Genomic DNA, 12,028 nt, shown 5'->3' on the forward strand with positions numbered 1-12,028 from the left:
CTCTTTGCATCAGGTGGCCAAAGTATTGGAGTTTCAGCTTTACCATCAGTCCTTCCGAAGAACACCCAGGGCTGATCTCTTTTAGAATGGGCTGCTTGGATCTCTTTGCAGTCCAAGGGACTCTCAAGAGTCTTCTCCAACACCACAGTTCAAAAGCATCAATTCTTCAGCGCTCAGCTTTTCTTCACAGTCCAACTTTAACATCCGTACATGACCACTGGAAAAACCATAGCCTTGACTAGACAGAACTTTGTTGACAAAGTAATATCTCTGCTTTTGAATATGCTATCTAGGCTGGTCATAACTTTCTTTCCAAGGAGTAAGCGTCTTTTAATTTCATGGCTGCAGTCACCAGCTGCAGTGATTTTGGAGCCCCCAAAAATAAAGTCTGACACTGTTTCCACTGTTTCCCCATCTATTTCCCATGAAGTGATGGGACCAGATGCCATGATCTTCATTTTCTGAATGTTGAGCTTTAAGCCAACCTTATCACTCTCCTCTTTCACTTTCATCAAGAGACTCTTTAGCTCCTCTTCACTTTGTGCCATAAGGGTGGTGTCCTCTGCATATCTGAGGTTATTGATATTTCTCCCAGCAATCTTGATTCCAGCTTGTGCTTCTTCCAGCCCAGCATTTCTCATGATGTACTCTGCATATAAGTTAAATAGGCAGGGTGACGATATACAGCCTTGACGTACTCCTTTTCCTATTTGGAACCAGTCTGTTCCATGTCCAGTTCTAACTGTTGCTTCCTGACCTGCATATAGGTTTCTCAAGAGGCAGGTCAGGTGATCTGGTATTCCCATCTCTTTCAGAATTTTCTAGTTTATTGTGATCCACACAGTCATAGGCTTTGGCATAGTCAATAAAGCAGAAATAGATGTTTTTCTGGAACTCTCTTGCTTTTTCAATGATCCAGCAGATGTTGGCAATTTGATCTCTGGTTCCTCTGCCTTTTCTAAAACCAGCTTGAACATCTGGAAGTTCATGGTTCACATATTGCTGAAGCCTGGCTTGGAGAATTTTGAGCATTACTAGCATGTGAGATGAGTGCAGTTGTGCGGTAGTTTGAGCATTCTTTGGCATAGCCTTTGGGATTGGAATGAAAACTGACCTTTTCCAGTCCTGTGGCTTGGAAAGCTGCTGAGTTTTCCAAATGTGCTGGCATATTGAGTGCATCACTTTCACAGCATCATCTTTCAGGATTTGAAATAGCTCAACTGGAATTCCATCACCTCCACTAGCTTTGTTTGTAGTGATGCTTTCTAAGGCCCACTTGACTTCACATTGCAGGATGTCTGTCTCTAGGTCAGTGATCACACCATCATGATTATCTGGGTCGTGAAGATCTTTTTTGTACAGTTCTTCTGTGTATTCTTGCCATCTCTTCTTAATATCTTCTGCTTCTGTTAGGTCCATACCATTTCTGTCCTTTATCGAGCCCATCTTTGCATGAAATGTTCCCTTGGTATGTCTAATTTTATTGAAGTCTGGGAAATGCAAATCAAAACCACAATGAGATAATTACCTCGTACCTGTCAGGATGGCTCTTACCAAAAAAAAAGAAAAAACGTGTATTGGAGAATATGTGGAGAAATGGAAAGCCTCATACTTTGTTAGTGGGAATATAAAATAGTGCAACCACTGCTGCATATTGAAAACAATATGGCAGTTTCTCAAAAAATTAAACATAAAATTACCATATGGTCCAGTAATTCCACTTCTGCATATATATCTGGAAATATTGATAGCCGGGTCTCCAAGAAATACTTGTACACCCATGTTTATAGCAGCATTCACAAAAGCCAGAAGTCAGAAGCAACCCAACGTTTATAAATGGGTGGATAGGCAAAATGAATATACATGCAATGGAATGTTATTCAGCCTTGAAGGGAATTCTGACATGCTATAAGACTGGTGAACTTTGACATTATGCTAAGTAAAATAAGCCCATCACAAAAAGAAGTATTGTATGATTCCACTTAGATGAGGTATTTTAATCTTATAAATACCTTAACTCATAAACTGAAAGTAGAAGGGTGGTTGCCACCTGTTAGCAGGTGGGGGAAGAAGGGAGTTGTTTAATGAGTAATACTGTTTAGATTTTGAAGATGAAATGTTCTGGATATAAACCTGAGCAAAAATGTGAATATACTTAACACTACGGAACTGTATATTTTAATGTGGCTAAATTATGTTAGTGTGTATTTTACCACAATTTTGGGCTTCCTTGGTGGCTCAGTGGTAAAGAATCTGCCTGCAATGCAGGAGACACAGGTTCCATCCCTGGGTTGGGAAGATTCCTCTGAAGGAGGAAATGGCAACCCACTCCAGTATTCTTGCCTGGGAAACCCCAAGGACAGAGGAGCCTGGCAGGCTATGATCCATGGGGTTGCAAAAGAGTCGGACACAACTTAGAGACTAAACAACCACAATTTTTTAAAAACTGTAAACATTTAATTTTTTTTTTAATGCGGGATTTGAAGTTTTATGTTCTCATGAAATGCAGTTTGGAGCAGAGTAGAAGAAACAATTATCCCTCATTATCCTTTATCACCTACCAGCATACTTCCTTCAGCCCAATAGCATTGTTGTTTAACTATTTTTTAAGAATCACATCTTTTCAATTGAATAGTGTTTTGTAATCTTGAAAAATTGGGTTAACTTGATTTTTGGTGTCAGATATGCTGGGTTATTTTTTATGGACCACTTCCTGCATGGGACCCATGATGCCAGTCTTCTTTGGATCAGATACTGAGATGGGGCCGGGAACAATGGAGTAGAATTAACAGTATCCAAATGCTATGTTTCACAATGGTTATTGAATGCAAATCATAACATATTGTCCAGCAGGGTCCAAGGCCATTGCATACCCGCGTTGCTATGGTAAGCGATAGGGTGATAAAAGCATTGTTGGGTTTCTCACTTTTGTGCAACCTCTGAGGCAAGGTTTGAAAAGGGGTTTTCATGCTCTGGTCTAAGCAAGCAAGATCATTACTCCGTCTTCTGGCCAGCAGGCTACTATTTCCAACATTTTCCTTCCATCCCAGGTTTGGGCTAGGTGGTCTAATGGAGAAGAAGTTTCATAATTGGTGATTTGTGTTTTCATTTAGTGCTCTCACTAAAATCTCACAGTGTAGTGCTCATTGCTGTGAGAAAGAAAGGGAAGTAGGAGTCCCAGAGAGGGAGCGGGAGGGGGAGGCTGGGGGGCGGGGGGTGGTCCTCAAGATTGAGATTTTATCTTGTGTGTCATGCAGAGTCACCGATGAGTTTTGAGCGGGAGAATGAAAGCACATTTGGAAACCAGATCACTATGGTGTGGAAAATGGATTAAAGAGCCTCATGGGAGTAGGAGGAGACTGGAGTTAAGCATGGGGTTAAAAAAAAAAAAATTTCCAGCCTGGGTACATGGATGGACCCAAGAGCCATTCCAAATCTCATGATTTGGAACTCATGAGATCGAAATGGTGACAAAAAACAGTTTTGAGCTGTTTGCTGGTTTGTTTGTTTTTATTTAAAAATGCTTTACATTTTAGTATGTCAAAGTTTTATGAAACTGCTTGAAAAATTTTGTGAAAGGCAGCTTGGCAGAGGGACAATTTCTAGACTTTAGCCCCTAAGGATGTGAGAAACTCTAACTTAGTTAAAGAATTACTAAGTGTGCGTGTTAAAGAATGAGAAAATACAAATTAAAAAATAATTTATGTTTTTAGAAAACATCAAGGAATCGCTTTGGGGAAAAAAAGGTCAAAACTGCTTTGACTTCCTGACATTTATTTTGCAATTTAGATCTCTTATTTTGAATTCTGCATTAAGGTTGGGGGTACCAGACTCTTTCCAATTCTTAGGTCTAAAGGTCTTAACCTGGGTTTCAGTATGGGTTTTGCCTTTTATTGTCTGTGTGACCTTGGGCAAGTTACCTGACCTTCTGGGTCTCAGTTTTGTCACCTCTCACACGGGGATAACAATACCTTCTACTAAGGTGGTTAGGAAGGTTAGCTCTTATAGAATGATAACTTTTTCTTTAAAAAGATGTTTATGGGACCTGATTTTACAGTTAGAGAATTGTTTTCTCTCCACGTGGCAACATGGGCTTGTGAGGTAGTCTAGCTTTTAAAACAGGCTGCCTCTGCTGCCATTCTTTTCCCATCCAGGGAGCTGATGGGCCTCAGCTCTCTAGGGGTGTACAGGGCATAAAACAGCTGCAGGAGGCAGGCCTGGTGTGGGTGTGGGGGTGGGCCTGCCTCCTTCCTCCTCCCTCCTCTCTGCCCCAGTGGAGACAGAGTCACTGAGAAGACTTGCACCTGCTGGGGGCCCAGAGTGGAAACTATTCCCAGCTGGTGCCCCTCCCCAGGCTTGAGGAATGGTGATTGTGTTACAGTTTATAAATCAGGCCTCCCCACTGTCTAAAGGGGAAAGGCCAAAATTCCTTCCCCAACATATAAGTCTCCCTACCCCCACAGTCCCTCCTCGGTATTTAGCCCCATCTTGCTCCTAACACAGGCTTCTACAAAAGGGAACTGCCTGTAGTTTCTGTACTCCCCACCCCTTCTCCACCCATCCTCCCTCAAAAAAAGAAATAACAAAAAACACCCAGGCTGGTTTTTTGTTTCTTTTTTTTTTCAGCCGAGCTCTTTGTTTTGCTGGTTCTTCTGTAATGCCCTTCTACCTTTCAAGTAGAATACCCTTCATCTTTTAAGGTTCTGGTAGCATTTCCTTCATCCCCCAGGTCAGGATAGAGGCTTTCTCTGCCCACTAGTGGCCCAAGTATCCACTTACCAGTGCTGATCACACTGTGTTATTTGTGTATTTATCTTCTCCACATCCCATAAGACTCTGAGTTCCTCATGCACGAGGACTTGAGCCTGGGCACATATTAGGTCATCAGTGGCCTAATTGAGATGAACAGCACAGAGTAGCATCTTAGCCTCCCAACCACCCCAAGACAAATCAGGCCCAGGCTCCTCTGCACATCCAAGAATCTGTGTTAGCTGTAGGGCTGTACTGGTTTTGAAACTAACTGCTCATCAAGAAAAGCTCCTGGGGCTCCTCTGTTGGCTAAAACAGGAGATGCAGGTTCAATCCTTGGTCCAGGAAGATCCCACATGCTGAGCAGCAACTAAGCCTGTGCACCACAGCTACTGAGAGTGTGCTCCAGAGCCCAGAAGCCACAACTGCTGAGCCCATGGACTGCAGCTACTGAAGCCCTCATGCTCTAGAGCCTGCGCTGCCCAACAAAAGAAGCCACTGCAATGAGAAGCCAGTCCATGGCCAGCTAGAGAAAAGCCCATGCAGCAGTGAAGACCCAGCACAGCCAAAAATAAATAAATAGGAAATAGAAAAGCTCCTGTCTAAGCTGGAGCTAGCACATGAATGGATCAGTACTCTTTCTTCAATTCTAGTCAGAAAGGTGACTTTTACAAAAACAATGTTTTTGAAACAAAGAAAATGCCCCAATACAGGCCACCCTGATACCTTAAATAACACGCTCAATAACTTAATGCCAACAAACCAATATTAACATCCTCATGGCTAAAGAATCACAAGTACAAATATGCCACACCTTTTTCTTAGAATACTAAGAATATCTTTCTTGAACTTCTAAGAATTAATGGTCATTGCCCTTCATTATAATTACTTTTTTTCTTGTTTGTTTCCAAGTTAACCTAAGAGGTTCCTAAGACAGGGATCAAGAATTCTATCCTCTGTGAAATCCTTCAAAGACCTCTTTTCCCTTATAGCGGTGTTGACTTCTATTCCTCAGTCTCTTGGGGCATCTACTTAAAATAGAGATTCTTGGGTCTACCCAGATGTACTAAGAGAAAATTGGGATTTTTTTCTTTTTTGGCCATGCCGGTGGCTTGCGGGATCTCAGTTCCCTGATCAAGGCTTGGACCCACTTCCTACAGTGGAAGCAGAGTCCTAACAACTTGGCTATCAGGGAATTCTGCTAAATCAGGATTTTTAAATAAGCAAATCACAGGAGATTCTTATGCACCCACTCAAATGGTATATAGTCTGAGTTCCTTGGCATCAAGACCCCCATGCAGTCTGAGCTCCACTGCTTCAGCTCTTTGCATAATAGTTCCATCAAAACATCTTGTCCTGGTTGGCACAAGCCCAGCCAACTCCTAACAGCCCTTCAAATCTCAGCTCAGGTGTCTAGGAAGCCCTCCTGGACCCCCAGGTCTGTGGTGCTATGACAGTCCTTGTGCTTCTCACTCTAGTTCTTTTCACATGGTTTAGAACAGGCTGTAAGTGTGTTAAGCACATGGATTATGTCTGACTCATCTATCCCCAGGGCCTAGCTCAGAACCTCACAAATAAGGTACTAAATAAATCTTTATTGAAGGAAAAGGAAGGGAAAGAACTCTGGGAATAAATCTTATCTTCCAGTGGTCCATAGGATGTTGAAAATGTAGTGTTTTGGAGAAGAATCTGGATTTAAATCATTTCTCTGCCACATTCAAATGTGCTACATTACCTCTCTGAGCCTCATTTTCCTCATCTCTGATCTAGGAGTAGTATTTACTTTTCAGGGTTAACATATGGCCTAAAGGGTAAAATGAGATAAAGTAAGTGAGGTGCTTAGCTTAATGCCTGACACATTCCAAATTGTGTAATAAGTCACTGAGGGACTCTCTTCTGGAACTGGAGCTAGGCTTACTCTGTACAGCTCTGGAGAGTGAAATCAGGCCCAATGGATGGAGTCTGCAAGGAAGAAGACTTCAGTTCATAGAGGTCTGAGTAGAAGGAAGAACGTTGTACTCAACAGAATGGAAAGACATGGGAGTAAGTGAACGTTCTATCACAGGAGCATGCAAGCCGAGGATGGATGCTCACCTGTCAGGGCTGATGAAGAGGTGACTGAACCTACATGGGGTGTGAGAGTGGTGAAAGATGGGAGCTCCATGAGGGATTTCTTTTCAGTGCCTCCGTAACTCATTATTCATTCAACCAACACTGAGATTGTCTCCTTGGCTGGACCCTAGGCTGGGCACTGGAGACATAGCTGAATCTGACAAGTTCACTATCATTTAGGAGCTCACAGTCTAAATAACGATCATTTACTGAGCATCTACTATGTACCAGATACTCTCATCCTCTCAAAAGTCCTCTAAGGAAGCTTTATTCTCACCATTTTTCAGCCAAATTAAAGCCCAGGTAGACAAAATAACTTGCAAAAAGACTCACAGATTCTGCAAGTATGCATCTGGGGTTAAAATTTAGTCCCTCTTTCTCTAAGGCTGTCATTCAGATGTTAAAAATTCCTTGAAATCTCTGGGAGATTTCCCAAATAGCACCCTTCTGGGCACTAAGCTGATGCTAATGAACATAGTTAAAAGGCTGAGGTCAGCTTCAGGAGGACATGGTCTCCCTGCAGCACGCTCTGTGCATCAGGGTTCTTTCCAGCTTGGGCTATGTGGAGGGCCCGGGAGAATATGCTGAGGTCAGAGCTCACTGCTCACATGACCAGCCAAGCTGCCTGGGTCAGGGCTCCCTGAGGGAACTTGAAACCTGGGTGGGTTCCATCAGCTCCAGGAATAGCAGCTGACCCTGCTCTCCCCAGGCCGGTGGCCTCCGATCAGGTTCCAGGAGGCCCCAGCAGACTCTGGCCTCAGCGGCAGCAATCTTTAACCTTGACACTGCTCTGGGGTGGAGTAATAAGGTTTATTAAGGGTCCCCTGTGTGCAGGGCACCTTCTGGAGGAGGGGACGTCCTTGGAGGGAGGTCTAGGAAGTATAGGATCCATTTTACAGATGAAGAAATTGGGGTTCAGAAATACTAAGAACTTGTCCAAGGTCACAGTGAGTATGTAGCAGAGCAGGATCTGAGCCTGGAGTGCCTTTGCTAGTGACCCTGCTTCTGTGAGAAGAGAAGAGTCCTCTTGAGACCCCAGAATCATCCTGGGCAGAGGAGACAAATGACATCAACTTTCAAAGTGATGTTATTCCTGCAAAGTGCAGACCATCTGCTAAGAAACATAGGATTTAAGAGCCAGCAGAGATCCCCATTCACTTGAGCCTGTTTCCTCACGTATAAAATGTGAATCACACCCACACGGCAGGTGAATAAGCATAAGCATGGATTTTGGAGCTAGGCAGGATTAAAATCCTGACCCTGGCATTTCCTAATGATAAGACCTTGGACAAATCACATCGCAGCCTCTCTCAGCCTGTTTCCTCATTTATCTGTTCCACAAATAGCTTTTTGAGCACCTACTGTGTGCCAGGCATTGTTCTAGCAGTGAAAAAAATCAGACAAAAATCACTACCCCTGTCAAGTCTTTATTTTAGAGTTCTGGAAAATAACTCATAGGATTGTTACAGGGATTAAATGGGGGAACATACAGTGGTGTGATATGTCTGGTAACATAATGACGTCTGGCAAATAATAAGTAGTTCATTTAATGATCTGATTACTATAATGTGAACCTGCCTGGTCAGTGCTCAGTGAAAAAACATTTTGTTTGATACTAAATTTAACCATTTAATTTAAGAGGTAAAGGAACTGACACCAGAGAGGGCATGCAATGCCTCCAGTTGTCTAGCAAGGCAATGCTAAGTTCCCAACTCCTAGTCTGGTGTTTGCACCAACATCCACTAAACCCAGAGGGCTGTTTCTGACAAAGGGAGCCAAGGAGATAGGGAGGAGGACTGAATCTTACAGCTACTGAGGTTTCAGGTAGGCTTGAAGTTAACTGATAGACTCTAGAGCCCCAGTGGGCTTTAATGCTCTTGATGTCAAATGCTTCCTGTTTCTCAGGTGTGGCAGGAGTGTCCCAGGTCTTACCTCCATGTGGGCACACGGTAGGATGGGCTGAGGATGGGGTGAGGTGATGAACAGCTGAAGACGCAGGGTGCTGTGCAATGCCAGTTTCATGGCTATCCCAGCTGAGTGACTGCACAGGGACCCACGCTCAGTTTAATGCTCTGCCATCACCGCCTTGAGATTCTTAATGATTTTTGCACAAGGGGTCCTGCCTTTTCATTTTCATTCCACTGGACGCTACACACTTTGTAGTTTATGTAGATGCTGTGCTCTGGGGCGGGAGGCCGCCAGGCCTGACCTGTGGTGGTTCTGGGACTTGTCAGAGGCTTGTCAATCCCATGGGCCAATGACTGAGTCACCAACAGACAGGAAAGAAGCCAGATCAAGTCCTACCATAACAGGTCTGACCTGAGACTGCAAATCTCTAAGAGGCGGTAACCCAGCAAGGGAAAGACAGCCTCTAAGGAGGTTCTGGAGGTACAACAGGAACCCACAGAGAAGGAGCTTGATCTGAGGGGGATTTCAGCTCAGTGTGAGAAAGGCTTTTCTAATAGTCAAAATGTAACCCTGATACGTAAAGCATAGCTCAATGAAACTGTTAAAAATATAATCATAATACTGGCAGGTAACCTCAACTGAGTGCTTACAATGAGCAAGGAGTTGTGCTAAGCACTTCACTGAAAAAACAGAGGATAGTAGAGTGGTTGAGAACACAGGCTCTGCAGCCATGCTGCCTGCTTTCAATTCCAGCTCCACCACTTATTAGCTGTGTGACTGGGAGCAACTTAATTGACTTCTCTGTGTCTCCATTTCATCATCTGGAAAATGGTGATAAGAAGGGTACCTACCTCCTGGAGTTATTGTTATTAAATGAGTTTACATATGGGAAGGGCTTCCCACTCGGCTCAGTGGTAAAGAATCTGCCTTCCATGCAGGAGACACAGGAGACCTGGGTTTGATCCCTGAGTCAGGAAGATCCCCTGGAGGAGGAAATGGCAACCAACTCCAGTCTTCTTGCCTGGAAAATCCCATGAATGAAAGAGCCTGGTGGGCTGCAGTCTAGGGGATCACAAAGAGTCTAAGAAAACTAAGCGAACTGAACACACATTTGTATCTAAATGTTTGTCAGTTATTGTTTTTTTTTTTAATCCTCAGGATAATCCTATAGTGTAGGTATTATTTAGCATTATTTCCATTTAGTTCAGTTCAGTTCAGTCGCTCAGTCGTATCCGACTCTTTGTGACCCCATGGACTGCAGCATGCCAGGCCTCCCTGTCCATCACCAACTCTCAGAGTTTACCCAAACTCATGTCCATTGAGTTGGTGATGCCATCCAACCATCTCATCCTCTGTCATCCTCTTCTCCTCCTGCCCTCAATCTTTCTCAGCATCAGGGTCTTTTCAAATGAGTCAGCTCTTCACATCAGGTGGCCAAAGTATTGGAGTTTCACCTTCAACATCAGTCCTTCCAATGAACACCCAGGACTGATCTCCTTTAGGATAGACTGGTTGGATCTCCTTGCAGTCCAAAGAACTCTCAAGAGTCTTCTCCAACACCACAGTTCAAAAGCATCAATTCTTCAGCACTCAGCTTTCTTTACAGTCCAACTCTCACATCCATACATGACCACTGGAAAAACCATAGCTTTGACTAGACGGACTTTTGTTGGAAAAGTAATGTCTCTGCTTTTTAATATGCTGTCTAGGTTGGTCATAACTTTCCTTCCAAGGAGTAAGCGTCTTTAATTTCATTGGCTGCAGTCACCATCTGCACTGATTTTGGAGCCCAGAAAAATAAAGTCAGCCACTGTTTCCACTGTTTCCCCACCTATTTGCCACAAAGTGATGGGATCGGATGCCATAATCTTAGTTTTCTGAATGTCGTGCTTTAAGCCAACTTTTCCACTCTCCTCTTTCACTTTCATCAAGAAGTTCTTTAGTTCTTCTTTGCTTTCTGCCATGAGGGTGGTGTCATCTGCATATCTGAGGTTATTGATATTTCTCCCAGCAATCTTGATTCCAGCTTGTGCTTCATCCAGCCCAGCATTTCTCATGATGTACTCTGCATAGAAGTTAAATAAGCAGGGTGACAATATACAGCCTAGACGTACTCCTTTTCCTATTTGGAACCAGTCTGTTGTTCCATGTCCAGTTCTTTTTTTTTTTTTTGAAAACCACTGAACCAAATGTATTGTTCACCATGCGAAGAGCTATTCAAGACACAGTAATTTACATCAGAGTTAAGGGAGAGGAAAACCTAAGACACTAGAAAATCACATCAGAATCTTTAACTCCAACTTTAGAAAAAAAATGGAGAAAAACAGTGTCATATTACAGCTGTGTTGCGCGTGTGTGCTCAGTCATGTGATCCCATGGACTGTAATCTGCCAGGCTCCTCTGGCCATGGGATTCTCCAGACAAGAATACTGGAGCGGGTTGCCATTTCCTTATCCAGAGAATCTTCCCAGGGATCGAACATTTGTCTCCTTCATTGCGGGCAGATTCTTTACCACCAGCACCACCAGGGAAGCCCTTATATTACATATATAATGTATCTATCTATATATGAGTTCATTTTTATACATGCAAACTGCCATCTAAGGGGAGATGAAGAAAATGAGAGTTCATATCTTTGCATGCTGCTGCTGCTAAGTCGCTTCAGTCATGTCCGACTCTGTGCGACCCCATAGACGGCAGCAGCACACCAGGCTCCCCCATCCCTGGGATTCTCCAGGCAAGAAACTGGAGTGGGTTGCCGTTTCCTTCTCCAACCATGTCCATTTCTAACTGTTGCTTCCTGACCTGCATATAGGTTTCTCAAGAGGCAGGTCAGGTGGTCTGGTATTCCCATCTCTTGAAGAATTTTCCAGTTTATTGTGATCCACACAGTCAAAGGCTTTGGCATAGTCAATAAAGCAGAAATAGATGTTTTTCTGGAACTCTTTTGCTTTTGTGTTGATTCAGTGGATGTTGGTAATTTGATCTCTGGTTCTTCTACCGTTTCTAAAACCAGCTTGAATATCTGGAAGTTCACGGTTCACGTATTGCTGAAGCCTGGCTTGGAGAATTTTGAACATTACTTTGCTAGCACGTGAGATGAGTGCAATTATGTGGTAGTTTGAGCATCCTTTGACATTGCCTTTCTTTGGGATTGGAATGAAAACTAACCTTTTCCAGTCCTGTGGCCACTGCTGAGTTTTCCAAATGTGCTGGCATATTGAGTGCAGCACTTTCACAGCATCATCTTTCAGGATTT

Source organism: Bos javanicus, chromosome 3 (genome assembly GCF_032452875.1).
Source record: "Bos javanicus breed banteng chromosome 3, ARS-OSU_banteng_1.0, whole genome shotgun sequence".
NCBI classification, from domain to species: Eukaryota; Metazoa; Chordata; class Mammalia; order Artiodactyla; family Bovidae; genus Bos; species Bos javanicus.